The 23,644-nt window shown below is 47.6% G+C and overlaps 1 pseudogene; it reads left to right on the top strand.

The window, feature by feature from the left end:
• The first annotated feature begins 5,775 nt into the window (after window positions 1-5,775).
• LOC145361979 (fidgetin pseudogene) lies at window positions 5,776-7,917 on the top strand (annotated as a pseudogene).
• The last annotated feature ends 15,727 nt before the right edge of the window (window positions 7,918-23,644 follow it).

The raw sequence follows: 23,644 nt of genomic DNA, 5'->3' as shown, positions 1-23,644 counted from the left end.
GGAAAGAGGTGTTTGGGTGCATGAGGTGTTCCGTATTGAGGTATTCAGTGACAGCGTGAAGGGAACAAGATACTCACTGCCCGCACCCCTTCCCAACCTACACCGGGGCCCAGTCAAACTCAATTTCAAAGCTCTCATCCTTATTTACAGACGCCTCCGGGGAGTCATGCTTCCCTGTCTCTGTAACCTCCTGTGGCCTCCCAGATCTCTGCGCACCTCCAATTTCGGCCTCCTAACCATCCTGATTTTAATCGTTCCGCCATTGGCGGCCGTGCCTTCACCTGCCTGAGCCCCAGACTCTGGAATTCCCTTCCTAAACCCCTCCACCCCTCTTGACCTCACTCACCCCCCCTTTAAGACACTCCTTAAGTTGACGTCTTTGGCCAAGGTTTTGGTGACGTAATATCTCCTTACCTGCCTCCAATTTTGTTTGATGACGTTCCAGTGAAGCCGTTCTGCACAGTAGGGATTCTATAAAAGCAATTTTATTTAATATCAATACATCAAAGTAAGTCTGTCAGACAATGCAGCCAATTGCTCAGTACTTTCCAGCATAATAGTTTCATAATGGTACGGGTGGTACAGTGGCACAGTGGTTAGCACTGCTGCCTCACAGCACCAGGGCCCTGGGTTCAATTCCTGGCTTGGGTCACTGTCTGTGTGGAGTTTGCACATTCTCCTCATGTCTGTGTGGGTTTCCTCCTGGTGCTCCGGTTTCCTCCTACAGTCCGAAAGATGTGTAGGTTAGGTGTATTGGCTGTGCTAAATTGCCCCTTAGTGTCCAAAGATGTGCGGGTTAGGTGGATTGGCCATGCTAAATTGCCCCTTAGTGTCAGGGGGATTAGCTAGGGTGAAGGTGTGGCATTATGGGGAAAGGGTCTGGGTGGGATTGTGGTTGGCGCAGACTCGATGGGCCAAATGGCCTCTTTTTGCACCGTAGGATTCTATGATTCTTATTTGTCCGTTACTAACTGAATCTTATTCCCGCTCCAGCTTGATTACTTCCCCGTTGCCTGGATACGGCAGCCATTACTATAATGGCCAACATGGAGGTTTCCCACCAGCTCACCACCAATTTTGATTAGACATTTATTCTTGCGTCCAAAATTGTGCCTAATCTGCGTCTGAGCTGCGAACCAATTATTCATTAAAGTTTCAAAATGTGTCCCCTCTCCGAGATAGTAAACTCGCTAAGGCTCCCAGGCCAATTGGTTCTTAAACTTTTCAATGCCCCCAATACACTTTTCGGTACCTTGCGTCCAATCACAGTAAAATACTTTGAAATGCATTTAAAATATCAACCTATATGTCTTAAAATGATACTTACTTAATTTAGTTCTCGGACTGTATTATCATGTAGGTAAGTTATCAGTTCTCTACCTACTGTTGCCTCCTGTCAGTGTCCGCGTTAGAACAAAGAACAAAGGAAAGCCCAGCACAGGCCCTTCGGTCCTCCAAACCCGTGCCGTTCATGATGCCCTAACTAAACTAAAAGTAAACCTTCTGCCCTTACTCAGTCCGTATCCCTCTATTCCCTCCCTATTCACGTACCCATCCAGCTGCCTCTCAAATGTTGTTAATGTTCCTGCTTCCACCACCTCCTCTGGCAGCACGTTCCAGGCACCCACCACTCTGTGTGGGAAACTTCCCATCTCCCTTAAACTTTCCCCCTCTCACCCTGAACCTGTGCCCCATTGTAATTGACCCTTCCACCCTGGGGAAAAAGCCTCTGACTATCCACCCGCCCCTCATCATTTTGTAGACCTCTATCAGGTCTCCCCTCAGCCTCCGTCTTTCCAGTGAAAACAATCCCAGTTTATCCAACCTCTCCTCATAGCCAACACCCTCGAGACCAGGCAACATCCTGTCTAAACGAAAAAAAGGGGGTGGCACAGTGGTTAGCACTGCTGCCTCACAGCGCCAGGGACCTGGGTTCAATTCCCGGCTTGGGTCACTGTCTGTGCGGAGTCTACACGTTCTCCCCATGTCTGTGTGGGTTTCCTCCAGGTGCTCCGGTTTCCTGCCACTGTTCAAAGATGTGCAGGTTAGGGTGCATTGGCCATGATAAAACTGATTCTAGCGTCAGGGGGATTAGCAGGGTAAATGTGTGGGGTTACAGAAATAGGGCGGGATTGTGGTTGGTACAGAGCTGATGGGCCAAATGGCTTCCTTCTGCACTGTAGGAATTCTAAATCCAAAATAATTGCTTTCAGGTGGAATGACCTTTCTGGCTCCTACATAAGCATTGCATGCTGACCCAGGCTTCAGCATCGCACTTGCTCAAGGCACGATATGTTACTGCAACAGTGTAGCTTTGTGATGTGCAGTCACTAAATGCGAGCTGGACTGACAGCATGTCCGTAACCTTATTTTTTCTCTTCACAACATGTTGATACTGATTCATTGATTGCACCTTAATATAAAAGGCACAGCCTGAACTGGAAGAAAACTTATTAGCCCTTGACTCTCTTCAGGTAGCCACCTCCAGAGTCACCCAAGAACATTAAGGAATGGGGGAGGATTAGGATTAGGGTTAAGTGTGATTCTATTAACTCACCAGGAAGTTTTTATTAAACCACGCTTTATTTAACAATCCAACTAAAATAAAACAAAAAGAATTAGCCTAGCTTTTAAATACTTAAACAGGACAAGGTACAATTCTTATCTATCCATCTCTATAGTTCCAATTTAAGCAATATCCCCATAGACATAAATCCCTTATTCAGAACCAGTTCGCACCAAAAACAGACACGCTCACATGGATGCTAGATTTCCAGCCTTTTAACACCTCTGGACAAAGACCCAGACAGCCGCCTGTCTTCTGACCCTCATTCCCGAGGAATCTCAGGGAAACAGGCTCGTTTCTTAGCAAATTCCAGTCTCCATCCCCCGAGAAAGGGAAAGAGAGGCGCTGCTCTCGAGCAACTCCAAGCAGCATCTAAGCTCGATTTCTCTGTGTTAGCCTAGCTCCACCTAGTCACATGATTTTCTGTCCATCAACCCCTACTCTGCAAAGCCCCAGGGGTGGCGCTAAAATAACAGAGCAGCATTAGTCCAGATTAAAACAAACATTCCAGCAGTTAGGAACAATTATGCTGCTGCAGTAACAACAGGCGCTGTTGGATGCAGACCAAGTGGCACTGGTGTTAGAGCAGATGGTTAAAAGAAAAACCTGCACAAGAAACATGACACAAATACTTTTCTTAAAGGCACAGTATCATCACAAAGGGAACATTGCGCGTGGCCTGCAAAGCATGGCCTTTCATGTGTTGAAGCTGCTTCTCATTCATGTTCAATGATGAGGCCCCCTCATAAGCAACATTATGCAGCACAGAGCTGCCATCTTGTCAGCTGAGGATAGAGCGTTGTGCATCCCAGCCCCAAGGCTCACACTTGTCAGTGAACGATAGTGCAGTCAGCAGCTGGAGAGGAATCAAGAAGGATGGGCCACACCTTTGTGACTTTGATTTGCGCCATTTCAGCTTGGCAGGGATGGGAGTCTGTTTGAGAGAGTCAAATAACATCATTTTATTCCAGCGCTGCCTCCGGCATTAGGTGGCAATGTTGCGGGAGGGCACTGAACAGGGCCGACCCATACAGATCCATCCTCGGAGGGAGGGATGCGCATGACTTTGGGAAGGGGTTACCTGTCCAAGGAATTTGAAGAAAGGGAAGTGGGAGATGAGAGAGTTCAGAGAGTGGGATTTTCTCATCCCGCCCATGACAAGAATCATAGCGGGTGGGACAGACTATGCGAAGGTAGACCTCGGGTGGGATTTCCTGGCTATGGGGCTGAGTGCTGATGGGAAAATCGGGCCCATAGAGTCATATAGCGCAGGAAAGGCCCTTCAACCCATCTAGTCTGCAGGAACAATCCCGTTTTCCAGCACTTGCTGCATATCCTTGACGTTTCAAGTGCTCAAGGTTGTAAGGTTTCCGGCCTTCACTACCTTCCCAGGTAGTGCGGCATAGTGGCATGGTGGTTAGCACAGCTGCCTCACAGCACTGGAGACCTGGTTCAATTCCTGCCTTGGGTCACTGCCTGTGTGGGGTCTGCACGTTCTCCCTGTGTCTGTGTGAGTTTTCTCCGGGTGCTCCGGTTTCCTCCCACAGTCCAAAAGATGTGCGGGTTAAGTTGATTGGCTATGCCAAAATTGACCTTACATCAGGGGGATTCACAGGGTAAATATGTGGGGTTACGGGAATAGGGGTTGGATGGGATTGCGGTGGGTGCAGACTCAATGGGCCAAATAGCCTCCTTGTGCACTGGTCGGAATTCCATGATTCTGTTCCAAATTCCCACAAGCTGTTTTCAAGGAGGGCATGGCCAAGGATTTTTTTTGGACAGGGAGCATATTTGAAAGATGTAGGGTCAATGTGAGGAGGGGCATTTTGAGCTTCAGATGATTGGCGAGATTTAGGTCGAGGGATCATGTGAGCAAGATGAACTCAGAGGGTGTTGAGGGGGCCTGGGTGATTATAAACACCAAGATATTGTCCTTTGTTAAGTATATCATGCCAAGAATGACCCCTACTAAAAATAAACGTGCTTTCCTATTATCTGTCACTGCTGTTGAATTGTGCATGGACTTTTTAACGAAAACCTCGCTAAGTATTTTTCAGGCTGTCCGTGAAGGAGGAACTCTTGTTCATTAGTGACTTGCCCCGTCAGCTGCGCTTTCATTGCGGCTCACGGGATCTTGCTGTGCGCAAATCGGGCTGCGGCGTTGCCCACGTTTGCAACTGTCACTTTCTGGGGGGCTCCGCCGGCTTCACAGCACTTTGCGGCACACTGAAGTCATGAAAGGTGCTACACAAATGCATGCCTTTCTTTACTATTGCAACATTTGAGACTGGCGCCTGCCATTTTGCCAACGTGGACAATGAGAGGACAATGTGCGCCAAGGTTTTCTGATTGGCTGGCCTGTGACTGATGTGTTGCTTCGTCAGTCCACTAGATGTTGCTGGTGAGTTCATTGCCAATGACCAATGATGAGCGGCCTCGACACTAACCTTTCCTTCACTTCACTCCCTGAATGTAATGCAATTCTTTCTATTTAAATAGTGTTGCAGAACAGAGTTGTTACTTTACACAATTCACTCTCACCCTTAACTGTAACATTTTCCAGCATGAAATTAGAAAGGAAGCAATTTTTAATAAATATATTCCTTCGTGGGACATGGGTGTCGCTGGCTAGGCCAGCATTTATTACCCATCCCTAATTGCCCCTTGAAAAAGCAGTGGTGAGCTACCACCTTGAACCCGCTACAGTCCACGTGGTGTAGGTACACCCACAGTGCTGTTAGGGAGGGAGTTCATCTTGTTCACTAATGCCCTTTAGGGAAGGAAGTGCCTGGTTGGCCTACATAGACTCCAGACCCACAGTACGGATTCTTCAATGCACTCTGAAATGGGCCTAGATCGATATTGGCATTGATTGATATTGAACCAGTTTGCAGTGTGAGTGTTCTACAGCGATTCAAGATGGCAGCTCAGCACCATCTTCTCAGGGGTGATTAGGGACGGGTAACAGATGCCGGCTCTGGCTAGCGACGCCCACGTAAAACAAATTGGAAAAGTGAGCATGGTTACCAAATAGCCTGAGAAATAGTCTGATATTGAAGGGAGAGACCACATGGGCAGTACCATTCAACTCTGACAACTGGGTAACTGGATAACTTGTTTTGATAACTTGGAACGTCTCACTGCGTGCATTGGTGCTTGAAGATGTGGGTCATGATGTATTTTGTTACGTTCCAGGCCTGTCGAAGAAGATGTATTGGACCCCGGAGCATGGCCAGAGGCCAGAGGAATACCTTGATATCTCTCTTACAACATCCACTCTGGCTCACAAAGCCGAGGGCAACGACCCCAATAGGCCACGTCACCATTACGTATGGGCCAACGGCGACATGTCGGCACTGACTGCCTCCAACCTGCTGAAAAGGTTTGCGGAGAAGTATTCCGGCTTCATGCATGCTTCGTACGAGAGAGCGGAACTGACTGCTTACGCGGATGGGTCGCTCGGGCCGGCTAACGAAGCAAAGAACGAGAACGAGATCTGGCCAATGTCACTTCATATCGATGGTGCGTACTCTGGGAATTCGCTGCACGATGGCCTTTCCAGCACCAAAGCGGGAGGTAATTCCACCCTCCCACCAGGCGATGGTGGTGCTGGGATAGGCGGCTCCCCTATCGTAACCAATAGTCACCCCGAACCTCACTATCCAAGTAACACGTGTGGTCCTGCCACCCTCCCAAGTATTCAATCAAGCCTTCAATCTCAGGAATACGCATCAGGGTACAACGGAACTTATTTGTCCCCGGGTTACTCCAGTCAAACGGTATCAGCAGTTCCGTCCTCCCACACTTCGTCTATAAACAGCTCAAGCTTCCTACAGCCAGCGCACCCCCCACCCGCTATGGTCCCACCTTACAGTTCAGCTCTGGTTGGGGTCAGCCCATTGTACAACTACCCTTCAAACACTTACCCTTGCCAACCAAGCACTGGCTACGTTGGGGCACATCTACCGTCTTCCTATTTACCTTCAGGTATCATGGCCCCCATCACTCTTCCTCCCTCGCCCCGGCCTTCTGCTGTCCCGGGTTACGATTACCAAAGCCGCGACGTGACCCCAGTTCCGGCAGCACCGGACAGTGGCTTTTTGAAGAGTAGGGCTCCAGCAGCAAAGGAGGGCGAGCGCGCCGTTCGACACAGGAGATACGGCAATGGACAGCAAAGGGTTCCTTTGGGTTCGTACCAGCTGCCAGTCAAGGGTGACGGGTTCAGCAGGGATGATGGGTCACTGCCCGGGGAATTTAAGGGCAAAAGGCACATTGCGGTTGACCTCGTTGGCAGGTACGGTGAACAGGAGCAGAGAGGGGTGATGGCCCTCCCGTGTCGTGGTGAGGATCTCCAGCCCAATGAGGCCTTTGCAAAGTTTGCCCCGAATGGAGGAGGAGGAGATAACCATGGCCACGTGCTTAGTCACCAGCTCCGGAGAGTTGAGCCCGTTCCTACGAGCAACCAGTTAGAGGACCAATTGAAAAGCCTGGATTCACAACTCCTGAATTTGGTGACCAATGAAATTGTTGATTGCGGCCCTCCAGTCCAATGGGGCGACATTGCTGGGTTGGATACGGCCAAAGCGGTGATCGAACAGCAGGTGCTGTGGCCCTTAATGAGGCCCGGAGCTTACAGCGGTGGGGGCGGGCCACCCAAAAGCATTCTGCTCTTTGGGCCACGCGGTAGCCGCAAAACCTTGCTGACGCGATGCATTGCCACCTACCTTGGGGCAACCTTCCTCAAGGTCAGTGGGACATCCTTCATCTCCAAGTGGAAGGGAGAAGGTGAGATGATCTTACAGGCGATGTTTCTCATCGCCCGCTCCCGTCAACCATCCGTTATCTTTATCAACGAACTCGATGCCATGCTTTCTGACACGGCAGGCGAAGGGGGCATCCATCTCAATGCCATTAAAGCCAAATTACTGTCCCACGTCGAAGGCGTCGTGAACTCGAGGAGTGACCACATTATTGTCATCGGAGGTACAAGGCATCCCGATGACATTGAAGAGACCATCCACAGGTACTTTGTAAAACGACTTTATATCTCCCCACCCGACAGCATCGCGAGACGCCAGATTTTAACCTATGGCCTCTCCCAACAAGACCACTGTCTCAGCGACGGGGAGATTGGCTCCATTGTCCAGCGCACAGAGGGGTATTCTGGGAGCGACCTCGTGCAGCTCTGTCGCCAGGCGGCCCTCGGGTGCCGACAAGGCTTGACGGCGCCGCTCCAGCCCACCGCCTACCAGGACTTCGAGAACGCCCTTCGCAAGGTTCAGCCCACCGTCTCGCGGAAGGAGCTGCAGCTGTACACAGAATGGAGCAAGGCGTTTGGGACTTGTGTCTGACCGTGAACCTCTCTGGGGAAGGGGGGAGGGGCAGCTGAAGGGGGGGAACAAAGGACGAGGCCCCCTTCCCCCCACTGCCCCACACTCCGAAGACGGCAACACGAATGGGTACATGACGAGGGTGCCTGTTTTAGGGACCAGGAGTGCCAGCTCGACAAAGTGGAGCAGAAACCTCCTCCCACAGCGCCATCTACAAGATCCAAGGCTCCTTGCACGTCCCCATTGGAGTTTGAACAGTGTACGGCCAGGCACCCAAAGGTCGATGCAACCAGACTTCGAGATTCTCTAAAACATCACCAAAATCACACGATAGAGGAATCCACTGATGATATTTTTGTCAGTGCTAATCGAGTTTCCAACATTGGTCGATGTTTAAGCCGTCATACATTCTGATGTAATTATGACACAAATTAATCAAAATGACTATTTTTCTTAAAATGTGCGGTTGTGCTTTAAGGCTGTTTGTGTTGGCTGTTTTATAATCAGACCCTTAACTTTGTGTTGTTTTCTTTTTAACAATCTTTCCGACTAACCTCAAAGGAATGCAGTGAACTCACTGTAAGGGAGCAGTTTAAGATTAGGCAAATCAAGAGTTTAATCGCAATGAAAGCAAATGGTATGCAATGGTGGAGGGTGCCATCCCTACCCCCCTTTGCCACCTCCCCCTTCACTGTCCAGTCCAAGGCTCCCGAACACTCCTCTCAGGTGAAGCTACACCTCACGTGGAGCAATCTGGTTGACTGTGCCCACCACCACCAATGGCACCTCCTCTGCATCGGGGGGCAGGTAGGCTGGGTGACTGCTTTGCAGAATGCCTTCGAGCTGTCGGTTGCCACTCCGCCTCGCCACCTTGCCCACGTATCTGGCCTCGGCCTGCTGCAATGCTCCAGTGAAGCCCAACGCATGCTGGAGGTGCAGCACCTCACCTTCCCATTAGCCACTTTACAGCCCTTAGGACTCAACACTGAGTTCGACAACTGTACACTGGTGACCTCTCCCCTCCATCCTGGCCCTGTTGTTTGTGCTTTTTATTTGCTTTGGGATTGTCTCAACGCAAACCCCTCCCCCACAGGGCTGTCTGTTCGTTAGTTTTGTATGCCTTGTTTTCCTATTAACACACTCTGAGATCTTACCTTCATGCTGCTAGTAGTACCTTAACACTACCATTAACACTCCTTCCATCTTGTGTCCATGGCACCTTTGCCAATCTCTTCTCAGCTCCGACTGAACCCTGACCTCCGACTCTGCTCCACTTCCAACTATATAATTCATCACATTCTACCTCTCTTCAGCTCTGAGGGAGAGTCATACGGACGAATTGCCATCAACCGGCAGCTCTCGGCGGGCTGGACTCCCACTGTTGGGGACCTCCATCACGGGAAAAGCCCCAAAGGTAGCCAGCTAAGTGCCTGAAGGTCACGTGTTTCCATCGGCGCATCCCCCATTGAACTGACGGGAGTTCGTCAACTGATTCTCAAATGGATGTACAAGACAGCCATCAGTGTGACGAAATTCCACCCATCCACTTTGTTTGTCCATGTCCTGGTGTGTGTACTTCTGTATCTCGCGTGAACCTTTGAGGTAACTAGAAAAAATAAGGACTCATGTTGACTAAACTCAAAGCCAAACTAAACATTATCCTCTCAGAAGGCAAAGGGGTGAAGAAAAGAATTTACAAGTATGATTAGATTTGATTTATTATTGTCACATGTATTGGGATACAGTGAAAAGTATTGTTTCTTGCGCACTATACAGACAAAGCATACTGTTCATAGAGTACATAGCGGAGAAGGAAAGGAGAGGGTGTAGAATGTAGTGTCAGTCATAGCTAGGGTGTAGAGAAAGATCAGCTTAATGCAAGGTAGGTCCATTCAAAAATCTGACAGCAGCAGGGAAGAAACTGTTCTTGAGTCGGTCGGTACGTGACCTCAGGCTTTTGTATCTTTTTCCCGATGGAAGAAGGTGAAAGAGAGAATGTCCGGGGTGTGTGGGGTCCTCAATTACACTGGCTGCTTTGCCGAGGCAGCAGGAAGTAGATGGGAGGCTGGTTTGCGTGATGGATTGGACTACATTCACAAACTTCTTAGTTTTTTGCGGTCTTGCTCAGAGCAGGACTCCATACCAAGCTGTGATACAACCAGAAAGGATGCTTTCTACGGTGTACGTGTAAAAATTGGTGAGAGTCGTAGCAGACATGCCAAATTTCCTTAGCCTCTTGTGAAAGTAGTGGCATTGGAAGTCTTTCTTAACTATAGTGTGGGCATGGAGGGACCAGGACAGGTTGGTATGACTTTGGGGATGAGGAATTTTAATTAGACTGGAGAAGCTGGAGTGGTAATTGTTGGAGAAAAGTTGAGAGGGGATTTGATAAAGGTGTTCAAAATTATAAGGAGTGTTTGGACAGAATAGAGAGAAACTGTTCCCATTGGTGGAAGGATCAGGAACTGGAGGGACACAGATTTAAGATGGAGATACAATGAGGTGAAAATCTTTCACACACAGTGAGTGGTTAGGATCTGGAATGTACTGTCTGAGAGTGTGGTGGAGACAGATTCAATCATGGGTTCCAAATGAAAATTGGACCATTATTTGAAGAGAGATAAGAAATCACAGGGCTGCGAGGATGGGGTTGCTGGGGTGAGTTGTTCTCACAGCGAGGTAGTACAGGTGCGGTGAGCCAAATGGCCCCCTTCGTCACTGTAACAATTCCACGGTTCTGTTTTAGAAATGTGCAGAGGTGAAAGCATGTAAAACCTGTGAAGTGCCAAAAAACTTTTTGTCCCGAGAGAATATTTGACAAGTTTATTAAAGAATGGAATGGTGTTCGGAATGGGGTTAAAAGATGTTCACATCTTCAAAGCATCGGTTCATAAAATAATACTCATTTGAGAAGCTTTATTCTTTACACGCTTTCCTGTATCTAATACCATTTCTACCTCATTGGTATGTATTGTATGTGATGTTTTTATATCATACCTTTTCAGTGCCAGTTTTCACCTGTTCAGGTCTACCTCGAAGCAAATGGTTCTATTTCCAAACAACATTAAGCAGCGTTAAAGAAGATTATTTGAATTGAAAATGGATTCTTTGCTTCTTTCAGTTATTTTGTTCGTACAGGCGGCCTAGTCAAAAGGGGATCCCAATCATGATTTAGCATCCATTTCTGTGTGACTGATGGGACTGGATGACACCGGCCTGTTAGTCGGCCTAACATTTTAGGCCTAAAACAGGCCAACTACCTCAGGATGCCAATTCTCTGACCGCCAGTCGGATTCGAATCAAGGCCTGTAAGCCTCAAAATTGCCTCTTTGCCACTGAAGTGACAACCGGACCACTTCAGAAGTCAAAATCCTCGGTAGGTTGGAAATGGGGGAGGTCATTCCTTACTGCCCAGGGAACTAAGGCTTCCTGAAGGATCATCTGAGTCTTTAGTTAGCTGGAAATGCCTGCCGAGCGTAACTGGTAAGTATCGTGTTAAACATATCCACTCTCTAACAAGGGAAAATAATGGAAGTCCCAAAGACTACAAATGTGGGGGCAAAAAAACCCCCAAATGAATGCAATGTACTTTATTTTGAATTAGTTCTGCGATGGTTAATGTATAATTCTGGCTCTTGAGCAATCCCCCATTTTAAACGCTCCACCATTGGCGGCCATGCCTTCAGTTGCCTGGGCCCCAAGCTCTGGAACTCCTTCCCTAAACCTCTCCACCTCTCTCGACCTCACTTTCCTCCTTTAAGACTCCTTAAAGCCCACCTCATTGACCAAGATTTTGGTCAGCTGATCTGAGCTCAGTGTCCTAAATGTCATAGTCCCAGAATACCATGGGACGCTTCCCCCTTTGAGTGGGGAGAGGTGGTGGTTTAACCTGAGGGTCAGCACAGCTCGGGCGAGGGGCAAGGTTGAGAAGCTGGGACCTTCATGGATAACCAGGAAGGCGATGGCCTTGTGGTATTATCGCTGGACTATTAATTCGGAAACTCAGTGACCTGTTTGCTTCCCATTTGACCATGATGCACCGGTGTCCTTGAACGTCAAGCTGTTACCTCCTGACCCCTCAAAAACAGAGCAGCACCTTCCCTTGTGACCACAGTGGTGTGTGGAAAGCTTTTTCCTCACTTTGCATTTGCTTCTTTTGCAAATCACTTTAAATGTCCCTCACCTTCATGGTCCTTTTATGAGAGGGAACATGTTCTGGGGACCTGGGTTCGAATCCCGCCATGGCCGTTGGTGAAATTTGAATTCAATAAAAGATATCTGGAATTAAGAATCGACTGGTGACCATGAAATCATTGTTGGGAAAACCCATCTGGTTCACTAATGTCCTTTAGGGAATGAAATCTGCTGTCCTTAACCGGTCTGGCCTACATGGGACTCCAGACTCAGAATAATGTAGTTCACTCTCAACTGCCATCTGAACTGGCTCAGCAAGCCAGTCAGTTCAAGGGCACAGTGGTTAGCACTGCTGCCTCACATCGCCAGGGACCCGGGTTCAATTCCCAGCTTGGGTGACTATCTGTGCAGAGTCTGCACATTCTCCCCATGTCTGCATGGGTGTCCTCCGGATGCTCTGGTTTCCTCCCACAGACGTGCAGGTTAGGTGGATTGGCCATGCTAAATTGCCCCTTAGTGTCCAAAGATGTGTAGGTTGGGTGGATTGGCCATGCTGAATTGTCCCTCAGTGTCCAAAGATGTGTAGGTTAGGTGGATTGGTCATGCTAAATTGTCCCTCAGTGTCCAAAGATGTGTAGGTTAGTGGATTGGCCATGCTAAATTGCCCCTTAGTGTTCAAAGATGTGTAGGTTAGGGTGGATTGGCCATGGTAAATTGCCCCTTAGTGTCAGGGGGACGAACTAGGGTAAATGCATGGGGTTGTGGGGATAGGGTCCGGGTGGGATTGTGGTTGGCGCAGACTCAATGGGCCAAATGGCCTCCTTCTGCGCTGTAGGATTCTATGATTCTACGAACTACGGATGGGCAATAAATGCTGGCCAGCCTGCGACGCCCACGTCCCACAAATGAATAAAAGCCCCTCAGGCAGTACGGGAATTGAACCTGCGCCATTGGCATCACTCCACATTGAACCAACTGACAGACACCTTTCCATTCACGTCATGTTCTCCCATTTGGAATGTATTTCCCTCATCCCTTCTCTCCGGTTCCAACTGACCAACCTCTCTGTGTTAACTGGCATTAACCTATCCGGAATGTTCTGGTAAGGAAGTTCGGATGTCCCCCAATCTGTTCCGATATTTAAAATATCTAAAGAGGCCACAATGTTTCCCGAAGATCAGAAATGCCACTCAGACGCCGGAACCTTCTGTCTTCGTTGGCAGGCTGGGATTTTCCAGTTCCGGTGAGAGTTGTGGCTGGAATGCCAAATTTTCTGGTCTCGCTTGCAATGTGACGAGCGTTGCGGAGGAAGCTGCCCTGGGCCCCTATCAGTGAAATTGAAGATGGGGACAAGGTTAAAAAGCAGATTTCTGAAACTCCAAGTTCATGAATGAGAGTACAACTCCTGTCAAATCGACTCAGAATAAGCATGTGGCTATCGCTCTCAGAGTTCTTTATCCAAGGTTTGTTTCCAGTTTGCTTTCATATTGTGTGGGTGATCTGTTTGCTACCCATTTGACCATGATGCTCTGCTGCACCAGTGCCTTTGAACATCAAGCTGTTACCCTCTGACCCCCCCCAAAAAACAGAGCAGCATCTTCCCTTGTGACCAAGTGATGTGTGAAAAGCTTTTTCCTCACATTGCATTCGCTGCTTTTGCAAATCACTTTAACTCTGTGTCTCTCTCCTTCTTAGAATCATAGAGTCCCTACAGTGCAGAAGGAGGCCATTCAGCCCATCAGGTCTGCACCAACCACAATCCCACGAAGGCCCTATCCCCATCACCGATTGCATTTACCCTAGCTAGTCCCTTGGACACTAAGGGACAATTTAGCATGGCCAATCCACCTAACCCGCACATCTTTGGACATTAAGGGGCAATTTGCCATGGCCAATCCATCTAACCTGCTCATCTTTGGACACTAAGGGACAATTTAGCATGGCCAATCCACCTAACCCGCACATCTTTGGACATTAAGGGACAATTTGCCATGGCCAATCCACCCTAACCTGTACACCTTTGGACACTAAGGGACAATTTAGCATGGCCAATCCACCTAACCTGCACATCTTTGGACACTAAGGGACAATTTAGCATGGCCAATCCACCTAACCTGCACATCTTTGGACACTAAGGGACAATTTAGCATGGCCAATCCACCCAACCTACACATCTTTGGACATTAAGGGGCAATTTAGCATGGCCAATCCATCTAACCTACACATCTTTGGACATTAAGGGGCAATTTAGCTTGGCCAATCTCCCTACACTGCACATCTTTGGACTGTCGGAGGAAAGCGGAGCACCCGGACGAAACCCACGCAGACACAGGGAGAACATGCAGACTCCACACAGTCAGTGACCCAAGTCGGGAATCAAACCCGGGTCCCTGGTGCTGTGAGGCAGCCGTGTCAACCTGTGTGCCTACTTCTGCTTCAATGTCTCGTGGTCGTACATATTTTTATAATTTCAATTTGAATGCCAATGGAGCTACAATCTGCAGCCCTGATTGAGGCCTCACAGCCAGGGGAAATTGAAAAGCAAATACTGTTTAGTTTTGGGGATTATTACAACTCTGATATCCAATGCTGCAAGTGGGAGCATTTGGTATGTTTTGTCACCACCCAGTGGACTATCCATGTTATGGCAATTTTTCAAAGTACTGTGTTTGATTTAGGGTGCGAATATTTGAAATAAACAGACATTAAGGAATTGGAAGTAAGCAGTGGGGTATAAGAAAGCAAGAACGTTCCAATAATTCAATGAGGGCATTAACCAATTTAATTCCTTTCTGCGATTACCCGCACTTTAATTCTAATATATTAACACAATTGGCACATTTACAAAGCTTGGCCAGAATTCTCTGGTCTCACACGCCCCGCTGTTGCTGCCACTGAGAACGGAGGGTTTGGCGCTCAGACAAAATGCCATTTCCCCACGCTAGGACTGGAGAATCCCAATCATGGGCGAGGTCAGAGAATGCTGGGCCAGAAAAGCAGCCGGCATAATTAAGGACTGCACGCACCCCGGACATTCTGTCTTCCACCTTCTTCCATCAGGGAAAAAGATACAAAAGCCTGAGGTCACGTACCAACCGACTCAAGAACAGCTTCTTCCCTGCTGCTGTCAGACTTTTGAATGGACCTACCTTATATTAAGCTGATCTTTCTCTACATCCTAGCTATGACTGTAACACTACATTCTGCAACCTCTCCTTTCCTTCTCTATGAACGGTATGCTTTGTATAGCACACCAAAAACAATACTTTTCACTGTATCCCAATATGTGACAATAATAAATCAAATATTAAGCTGATCTTTCTCTACACCCTAGCTGTGACTGTAACACTATATTCTGCACCCTCTCCTTTCCTTCTCCCCCATGTACTCTATGAATGGTATGCTTTGTATAGCGCACAGGTAACAATACTTTTCACTGTATACTAATACATGGGACAATATTAAATCAAATCAAATTAAATGCCTAAAATTGCCCATAATTTTATTTTTGTATGAGACAGTGAAAGGCAATGAATAAACTGAGGAAAAAAAATGGAAAAAGCTTTCTCTCCTGCGCTATCTCCTATTTTAAAAATGTTTCTGAAACAGAATTGCTTCCAGACCAATCTGTTTGCAGAGATACATCTCTCCCCAGCCCAGGCTTACGAAGAAGACTTGGCCACTCTCACATCAGATCTATGGGGAAGTGTTGGCCTCGTGGTGTTGTCATTGGATCAGTGACCCAGGGGAGCGGGTTTCCGTGTCAGTCAGGATACGAGGAACTGAATGCTGGGTCGGCACAGTTTTGTAGAGGGTCGTAGGTCAATCAGGAGAGCCTTGGAATCATCAGGTTCACAAACAAAAGCAGTGTCTTTGACAATGCTTCCCTCCAGAAAACAATGGCCAATAAAGAACAGAAGCAATGGCGATGTTTCTTCCCACATTTCACTCACCACCTCGACGTGGAAATATATCACTGTTCCTTCACTGTCACTGGGTCAAAATCCTGGAACTCCCTCCCTAACAGCACTGTGGGTGTACCTACACCACATGGACTGACTGATGTCCAATAACAATCCTGGAACACCCTCCAACAGCATGGTGGGTGTACCTACATCACAGGGATTGACTGATGTCCAATAACAATCCTGGAACTCCCTCCCTAACAGCACTGTGGGTGTACCTACACCACATGGACTGACTGATGTCCAATAACAATCCTGGAACTCCCTCCCTCACAGTACTGTGGGTGTACCTACACCACATGGACTGACTGATGTCCAATAACAATCCTGGAACTCCCTCTCTAACAGCGCTGTGGGTGTAACTACACCACAGGGACTGACTGATGTCCAATAACAATCCTGGAACTCCCTCTCTAACAGCACTGTGGGTGTACCTACACCACATGGACTGACTGATGTCCAATAACAATCCTGGAACTCCCTCTCTAACAGCACTGTGGGTGTACCTACACCACAGGGACGGCAGCAGGTTCAAGATGGCGGCTCACCACCACCTTCTCAAGGGGCAATTAGGGATGGGCAATAAATGCTGAGCCCAGCCAGAGGTGCCCATGTCCCAGGAATGAATAAAAAACATATTGCTCATGTTTCTGGGAATAATGCCCAACACATTCATTGAGGGAAGGCAGTGGCAGAGTGGTATTGTCACTGGGCTAGTAATCCAGAGGCCCAGGGTAGTGTTCTGGGGATCCACGTTCGAATCCCACCACAGCCGATGGTAACGTTGGAGTTCAATAAGAATCTGCAATTGAAAATCTAATGATAGCCATGAAATTATGGTGGCACAGTGGTTAGCACTGCTGCCTCACAGCGCCAGGGACCCGTGTTCAATTCCTGGCTTGGGTCACTGTCTGTGTGGAGTCTGCACACTCTCCCCGTGTCTGTGTGGGTTTCCTCTGGGTGCTCCGATTTCCTTCCACAGTCTGAAAGATGTGCGGGTTAGGGTGCATTGACCCAAACAGGAGTGTGGCAACTGGGGGAATTTCTCGGTACCTTCATTGCGGTGTTAATGTAACCCTTATTTGTGACGAATAAATAAGCTTTAGCTTTATTGTAAAACACAATCACGAGGAAAGCCCTCATTACTTGGCCTCTTAAGTGGGCAAACAAGCCACTCAGAAGGGGCAATTAGGGATGGGCAATTAATGCCAGCGATGCCCACATCCGATGAATAATTAGAAAAACATGGAGGTGTTGTGAAAGATTGGCAAAGGATGGTGAGAGTGAGAGCTTCAGGTCAGATGGAGCCATTTGCAATTGCCTTCCATTTGGAGGATCGTAGACATATTCACAGCAATGCAGTTGACTTTCTTGGGTAAATTCAGCTTACTGCTTTCTTGTGATCAGCTACATGCACTGGACAAGACAAATTCACCAATTGAGTATTGCTGAGAGAAGACCTTCTGTTGAAGCTTTTTGTCTCCCTCTTCAGGAAAATGTCAGGCATGACAATGGCTGGAATTCTCCCCCCCAGCCCCCACTGTTCCCGCCGGCCGAATTTTCCCATTAGGCTGCACTGAGTGGAGATTTGGCCAGTGGTTGCAGCGGGAGCGTGGGGTGAATAGGTGGTAAGGTCATGCCCATCAACTGTGGGAGTGCTGATTGGTTGGGAAGCAGAGCTCGATTGGTAGAGGTGCTGCCGTGCTGGAGTGCACAAGTTGATGGTGATCCACAGTCAACTGCCAAGCATTGTTCGGAATGCAAAACTTGACTCTGATTGGCCATTTGGTGAAATAATCCCTGCGGTGTGTGAGGGTGAATGTTATGCTTATAGTACCAGTATTTTTGCAGTGAGTTTACCATGGGCGGCACAGTGGTTAGCACTGCTACCTTACAGCGCCAGGGACCAGGGTCCGATTCCAGCCTTGAGTCACTGACTGTGTGGAGTTTGCACATTCTCCCTGTCTCTGTGTGGGTTTCCTCCCGCAGTCCAAAGATATGCAGGTTAGATGGATTGGCCATGCTAAATTGTCCCTTTAGTGTCCAAAGATGTGCAGGTTAGATAGATTGGCCATGCTAAATTGTCCCTTAATGTCCAAAGATATGCAGGTTAGGTGGATTGGCCATGCTAAATTGCCCCTTAGTGTCCAAAGATATGCAGGTTAGGTGGATTGGCCATGCTAAATTGTCCTTTAGTGTCCAAAGATGTGCAGGTTCGGTGGATTGGCCATGCTAAGTTGCCCCTAAGTGCCCAACGATGTGTAGGTTAGATGGATTGGCCATGCTAAATTGTCTCTTAGTGTTGAAAGATGTGCAGGTTAGGTGGATTGGTCATGCTAAGTTGCCCCTTTGTGTCTGAAGATGTATAGGTTGGGTGGATTGGCCACGCTAAATTGCCTCTTACTCTCCAAGGATGTGTAGGTTAGGGAGATTAGCAGGGTTAATAGGTGGAGGTACAGGGACCGGGACTGCGTGGGATGCTGTCCCAGGGTCAGTGCAGACTTGATGGGCCGAATGTCCTCCTTTTGCATTGCAGGGGTTCGATTCTCCGACCTACTGGGTTTTTTCAGTGCAGTTTTGTTTGTGTTTCAGATTTTACTGCTGTGTCACTGGATGGTGCTGTTGTCACATTTTTAAGTTCAGGTGTTGTTTCTGCAGTCTTATTGAAAGGACTGAACATCACAAAGGGTTTCCAGTAGGCTGTGCCCTCTCCTGCAGACGTCTGTGCTGACTGATGGTCACACATGGATGGCGATTGTTGGAAGGGTTCAGGTTCCAGCTGTATTTAGCTTTCTGAATGTCATTGGAATCTTCCAAGTTACCACGAGTGATGTACGTCAAATCAGTCAACAATCCTATGATGCACCAAGCAGGTGACATTATGTTCACCGCTTTTCCCTGTGTAACTGAGTTCTCAATCGACTGGGCAGGGAACTTCACTGGGTGACCGTAGTGGGTCAGATCTCAAACAATGACGAGACAGAGTACAGGAATGAGATGGAGAATCTGGTGAACTGGTGCAGTGACAGTAATCTCTCCCTCAATGTCAACAAAACGAAGGAGATTGTCATTGACTTCAGGAAGCGTAAAGGAGAACATGCCCCTGTCTACATCAATGGGGACGAAGTAGGAAGGGTCGAGAGCTTTAAGCTTTTAGGTGTCCAGATCACCAGCATCCTGTCCTGGTTCCCCCTCACGCCAACACTATAGTTCAGAAAGCCCACCAACACCTCTATTTTCTCAGGAGGCTAAGGAAATTTGGCATGTCAGCTACAACTCTCATCAACTTTTACAGATGCACCATAGAAAGCATTCTTTCTGGTTGTATCACAGCTTGGTATGGGCTCCTGCTCTGCCCAAGACCACAAGAAACTACAAAAGGTCGTGAATGTAGCCCAATCCATCACACAAACCAGCCTCCCATCCATTGACTCTGTCTACACTTCCCACTGCCTCGGGAAAAGCAGCCAGCATAACTAAGGACCCCACACATCCCGGACATTCTCTCTTCCACCTTCTTCCATTGGTAAAAAGGTACAAAAATCTGAGGTCACGTACCAACCGACTCAAGAACAGCTTCTTCCCTGCTGCTGTCAGACTTTTAAATGGGCCTACCTTACATTAAGCTGATCTTTCTCTACATTCTAGCTATGACTGTAACACTACATTCTGCACTCTCTCCTTTCCTTCTCCCCTATGTACTCTATGAACGGTATGCTTTGTCTGTATAGCGCGCAAGAAACAATACTTTTCACTGCATCCCAATACATGTGACAATAATAAATTAAATCAAATATTAAGTTGATCTTTCTCTATACCCTATCTGTGACTGTAACACTACATTCTGCACTTTCTCCTTTCCTTCTCTGTGAACGGTATGCTTTGCCTATATAATGCCCAAGAAACGATACTTTTCACTGTATCCCAATACATGTTATAATAATAAATCAAATCAAATCAAAGGCAGAGCACTGTGGGTGGCATGTTTGTCATGAGCAAATCATGGGTTGGCAAGACGCACCAATATCCTCTGGTGATGGTGCCCTGGAGCGCCAACCTGGGCAACACCCCCCCATGCCCATCTTGCGTACCACATGGCCTTCAAACAGAAGAGCAGTCACTGTGCCTTAAGAAGGACTGGCAAAATATTATAAATGGCATTTTGATTTGCATGTCCACACAGACAGTGGCTTTTTCAACTCAACAAAATCTTGTGGGTGTTGGGGTTCGGGGGGGGGGGGGGGGCGGGTGCAGTCGTGGAGGGTGCAGGGTTCGGGGGGGCGCAAGATGCTCATTCCCTGTAGCAATGCCTTGACCAATCAGAGTCGACCTGAATTTGAACCAAAGTTTGGCGGTTAACTATTCCCTGGTGCGTTCTCCACAGCAACGCCTCTGCCAATCAGAGTCCACGAGCCAACCAGTCAATACTCTCTTCTCATGCAGTGCAAATTATTGTTCCTGTTCGAAGTGGCAGTCTTACAAATCTGTTCTGATGAGTGGATGATGATAAACTTTGACAGCATGTCTCTTTTTTCACAAAGCTTAAGTTCTGCATTACCAGGTAACTAATTTGATCTCGATCTTTTCTGTTGTTTCTCTGGTTTTTCTGCTGTCCATTTCTCCGTCCTCTGTTCTCTACTTTCGCTAATATTCCTTCTTTTTCCTCTTTTCTTGCTCTTTCTCACAAGTCTCATTTGCGTACGCTACACGTTCTCTAACTCCCTCTCACCTGCCCTCCTGACCTGTCTTGTGTGCACACAAAGGTTCTCACCCTTTCCCCCATTTCTTATTTCACTCTCTCTCTGATAAACCTCTCCATTTGCCAGAATCAATTTCTGGCTTGTGTTCTGCCGCAAAGCATCATGGTCATGAAGACAGTGGCATGGTGGGAATGTCAGTATTCCAGAGGCCCCAGGCTAATGTTCTGGGAGACATGGGTTCGTATCCCACCGCGACAGCTGGTGGAATTTAAATTCAATTCACAGAATTTGGAATTGAAAAGATAGTCTCAGTAACAGTGAGCGTGAAACCACTGTCAATTGTTGGCAAAACCCATCTGGTTAACTAATGTCCTTTAGGGAAGGAAATCTGCCATCCCTACTTGATCTGGCCTTCGTGTGACTCCAGAGCCACAGCTATGTGGTTGACTCTTAACTTGCACTGTGAAATAGATTCATAGAATCCCTACAGTGCAGAAGGAGGGCATTTAGTCCATTGAGCCTGCACCGACCACAATCCCATCCAGGCCCTATCCCCTTAACCCCATCTATGTACCCTACAAGTTCCCCTAACACTAAGGAGCAATTTAGCATGGCCAATCCTCCTAACCTACACATCTTTGGACACTAAGGGACAATTTAGCATGGCCAATCCACCTAACCTACGCATCTTTGGACACTAAGGAGCAATTTAGCATGGCCAATCCACCTAACCTACACATCTTTGGACACTAAGGAGCAATTTAGCATGGCCAATCCACCTAACCTACACATCTTTGGACACTAAGGAGCAATTTAGCATGGCCAATCCACCTAACCAGCACATCTTTCAGACTGTGGAAGGAAACCGGAGCACCCGGAGGAAACCCATGCAGACACGGGGAGAATGTGCAGACTCTGCACAGACAGTGACCCGAGCTGGGAATTGAAGCCAGGTCCCTGACGCTGTGAGGCACCATCCCTAACTACTGTGCCACCGTGCCGCCCAGATAGCTGCCTTGTTAGGGAAGGCTTGGCGACAGATAATAACAGCCTAGCTATCCCTGACCCTGATCCTCACCGAGTGGCCAGACAAAGCTCTTGGAGTTTTAAGAACAACCTCTATTTGAAGCTGAAGCCTAGGCGCGAGTCATGTTGCTTGCCAGCCCCCAGCACAAAGGAATGCAATGGCAATTGTACCTTTGGTCATCTTATACGTTATTTGCATAAACCCATTAAATTTGTTCTGAAACCATTGATATCCAATTACAACTAATAGTTCGGATCCCTTCATTTATATCAGGGGAACATAGTCAACCAGTTAGAGCCTCTGAAGGCTTGTCTAATTATAATGATTAATTACTAACCAGGTCTGCCTACAAGGCCACACCATCCAAACATCCACACCTGCAGTTACAGAACATAGAACATAGAACATTACAGCGTCCTAATCTTGCCCTAACCAACCTTCTGTTCTTAACATACCTATAGAACGCCTTAGGATTCTCCTTAATCCTATCAGCCAAAGTCTTCTCATGTCCTCTTTTAGCCCTTCTTAGCTCACTCTTCAACTCCCTCCTAGCCAATCTAAAGTTTTCTAGTGCACTACCCGAGCCCTCACGTCTCATCCGAACATAAGCCTCCTTTTTCTTCTTAACCAACGAGAAAACTTTTTTGGTGCACCACGGTTCCCTAGCCCTACCAATTCCTCCTTGCCTGACAGGGACATACCTATCACGGACTCGCAGTAGCTGCTCCTTGAAAAAACTCCACATTTCAGACGTTCCCAGTCCCTGTAATCTCCTAGTCCAACCTATGCTTCCTAATTCTCTCCTAATAGCCTCATAATTACCCTTCCCCCAGCTAAAACCACTAGCCCGAGGTTCATTCCTATCCCTTTCCATCACTAAGGTGAACGTAACCGAATTGTGGTCACTATCACCAAAATGCACACCAACTTCCAAGTCTAGCACCTGGTCTGGCTCATTTCATGACAACAGAGATGTTGTCTTCCTGTCCATTCCTCATCTTGTGTGTGCCACCCATGTGAAAGTGTGAGAACTGCACAGAAACATCCTCTCCCTTCCCAGGGAACTTTGATTTTTGATTTGATTTGATTTATTATTGTCACATGTATTGGGATACAGTGAAAAGTATTGTTTCTTGTGCACTGTACAGACAAAGTATGCCATTCATAGAGTACAAAGGGGAGAAGGAAAGGAGAGGGTGCAGAATGTAGTGTTACAGTCATAGCTAGGATGTAGAGAAAGATCAGCTTAATATTTGATTTGATTTATTATTGTCACATGTGTTGGGATACAGTGAAAAGTATTGTTTCTTGCGCGCTATACAAAGCATACTGTTCATAGAGTACATAGAAGAGAAGGAAAACAGAGAGTGCAGAATGTAGTGTTACAGTCACACTGTGTAGAGAAAGATCAGCCTATTGCGGGGTAGCTCCATTCAAAAGTCTGACAGCGGCAGGGAAGAAGCTGTTCTTGAGTCGGTCAGTACGTGACCTCAGACTTTTGTATCTTTTTACCAATGGAAGAAGGTGGAAGGGAGAATGTCCGGGGTGTGTGGGGTCCTTAATTATGCTGACTGCTTTACCGAGGCAGCGGGAAGTGTAGACAGAGTCAGTGGATGAGAGGTTGGTTTGCGTGATGGATTGGGCTACATTCATGACCCTTTTGTAGTTCCTTGCGGTCTTGGGCAGAGCAGGAGCCCATACCAAGCTGTGATACAACCAGAAAGAATGCTTTCTATGGTGCATCTGTAAAAGTTGGCGAGAGTCGTAGCTGACATGCCAAATTTCCTTAGTCTCCTGAGAAAGTAGAGGCATTGGTGGCTTTCTTAACTATAACTATGGGGGGACCAGGACTTGATGTGCTGTACTCAATGATTTTGACCCCTTCAGCTGCACCAATAGCTTTTTAATTTATAAAAAAAAGA

Source organism: Carcharhinus amblyrhynchos, chromosome X (genome assembly GCF_965287045.1).
Source record: "Carcharhinus amblyrhynchos chromosome X, sCarAmb.v2.hapA, whole genome shotgun sequence".
Taxonomy (NCBI): Eukaryota; Metazoa; Chordata; class Chondrichthyes; order Carcharhiniformes; family Carcharhinidae; genus Carcharhinus; species Carcharhinus amblyrhynchos.
Note: the sequence above shows the minus strand (reverse complement) of the source record. Positions and strands in the feature narration are given on the sequence as shown.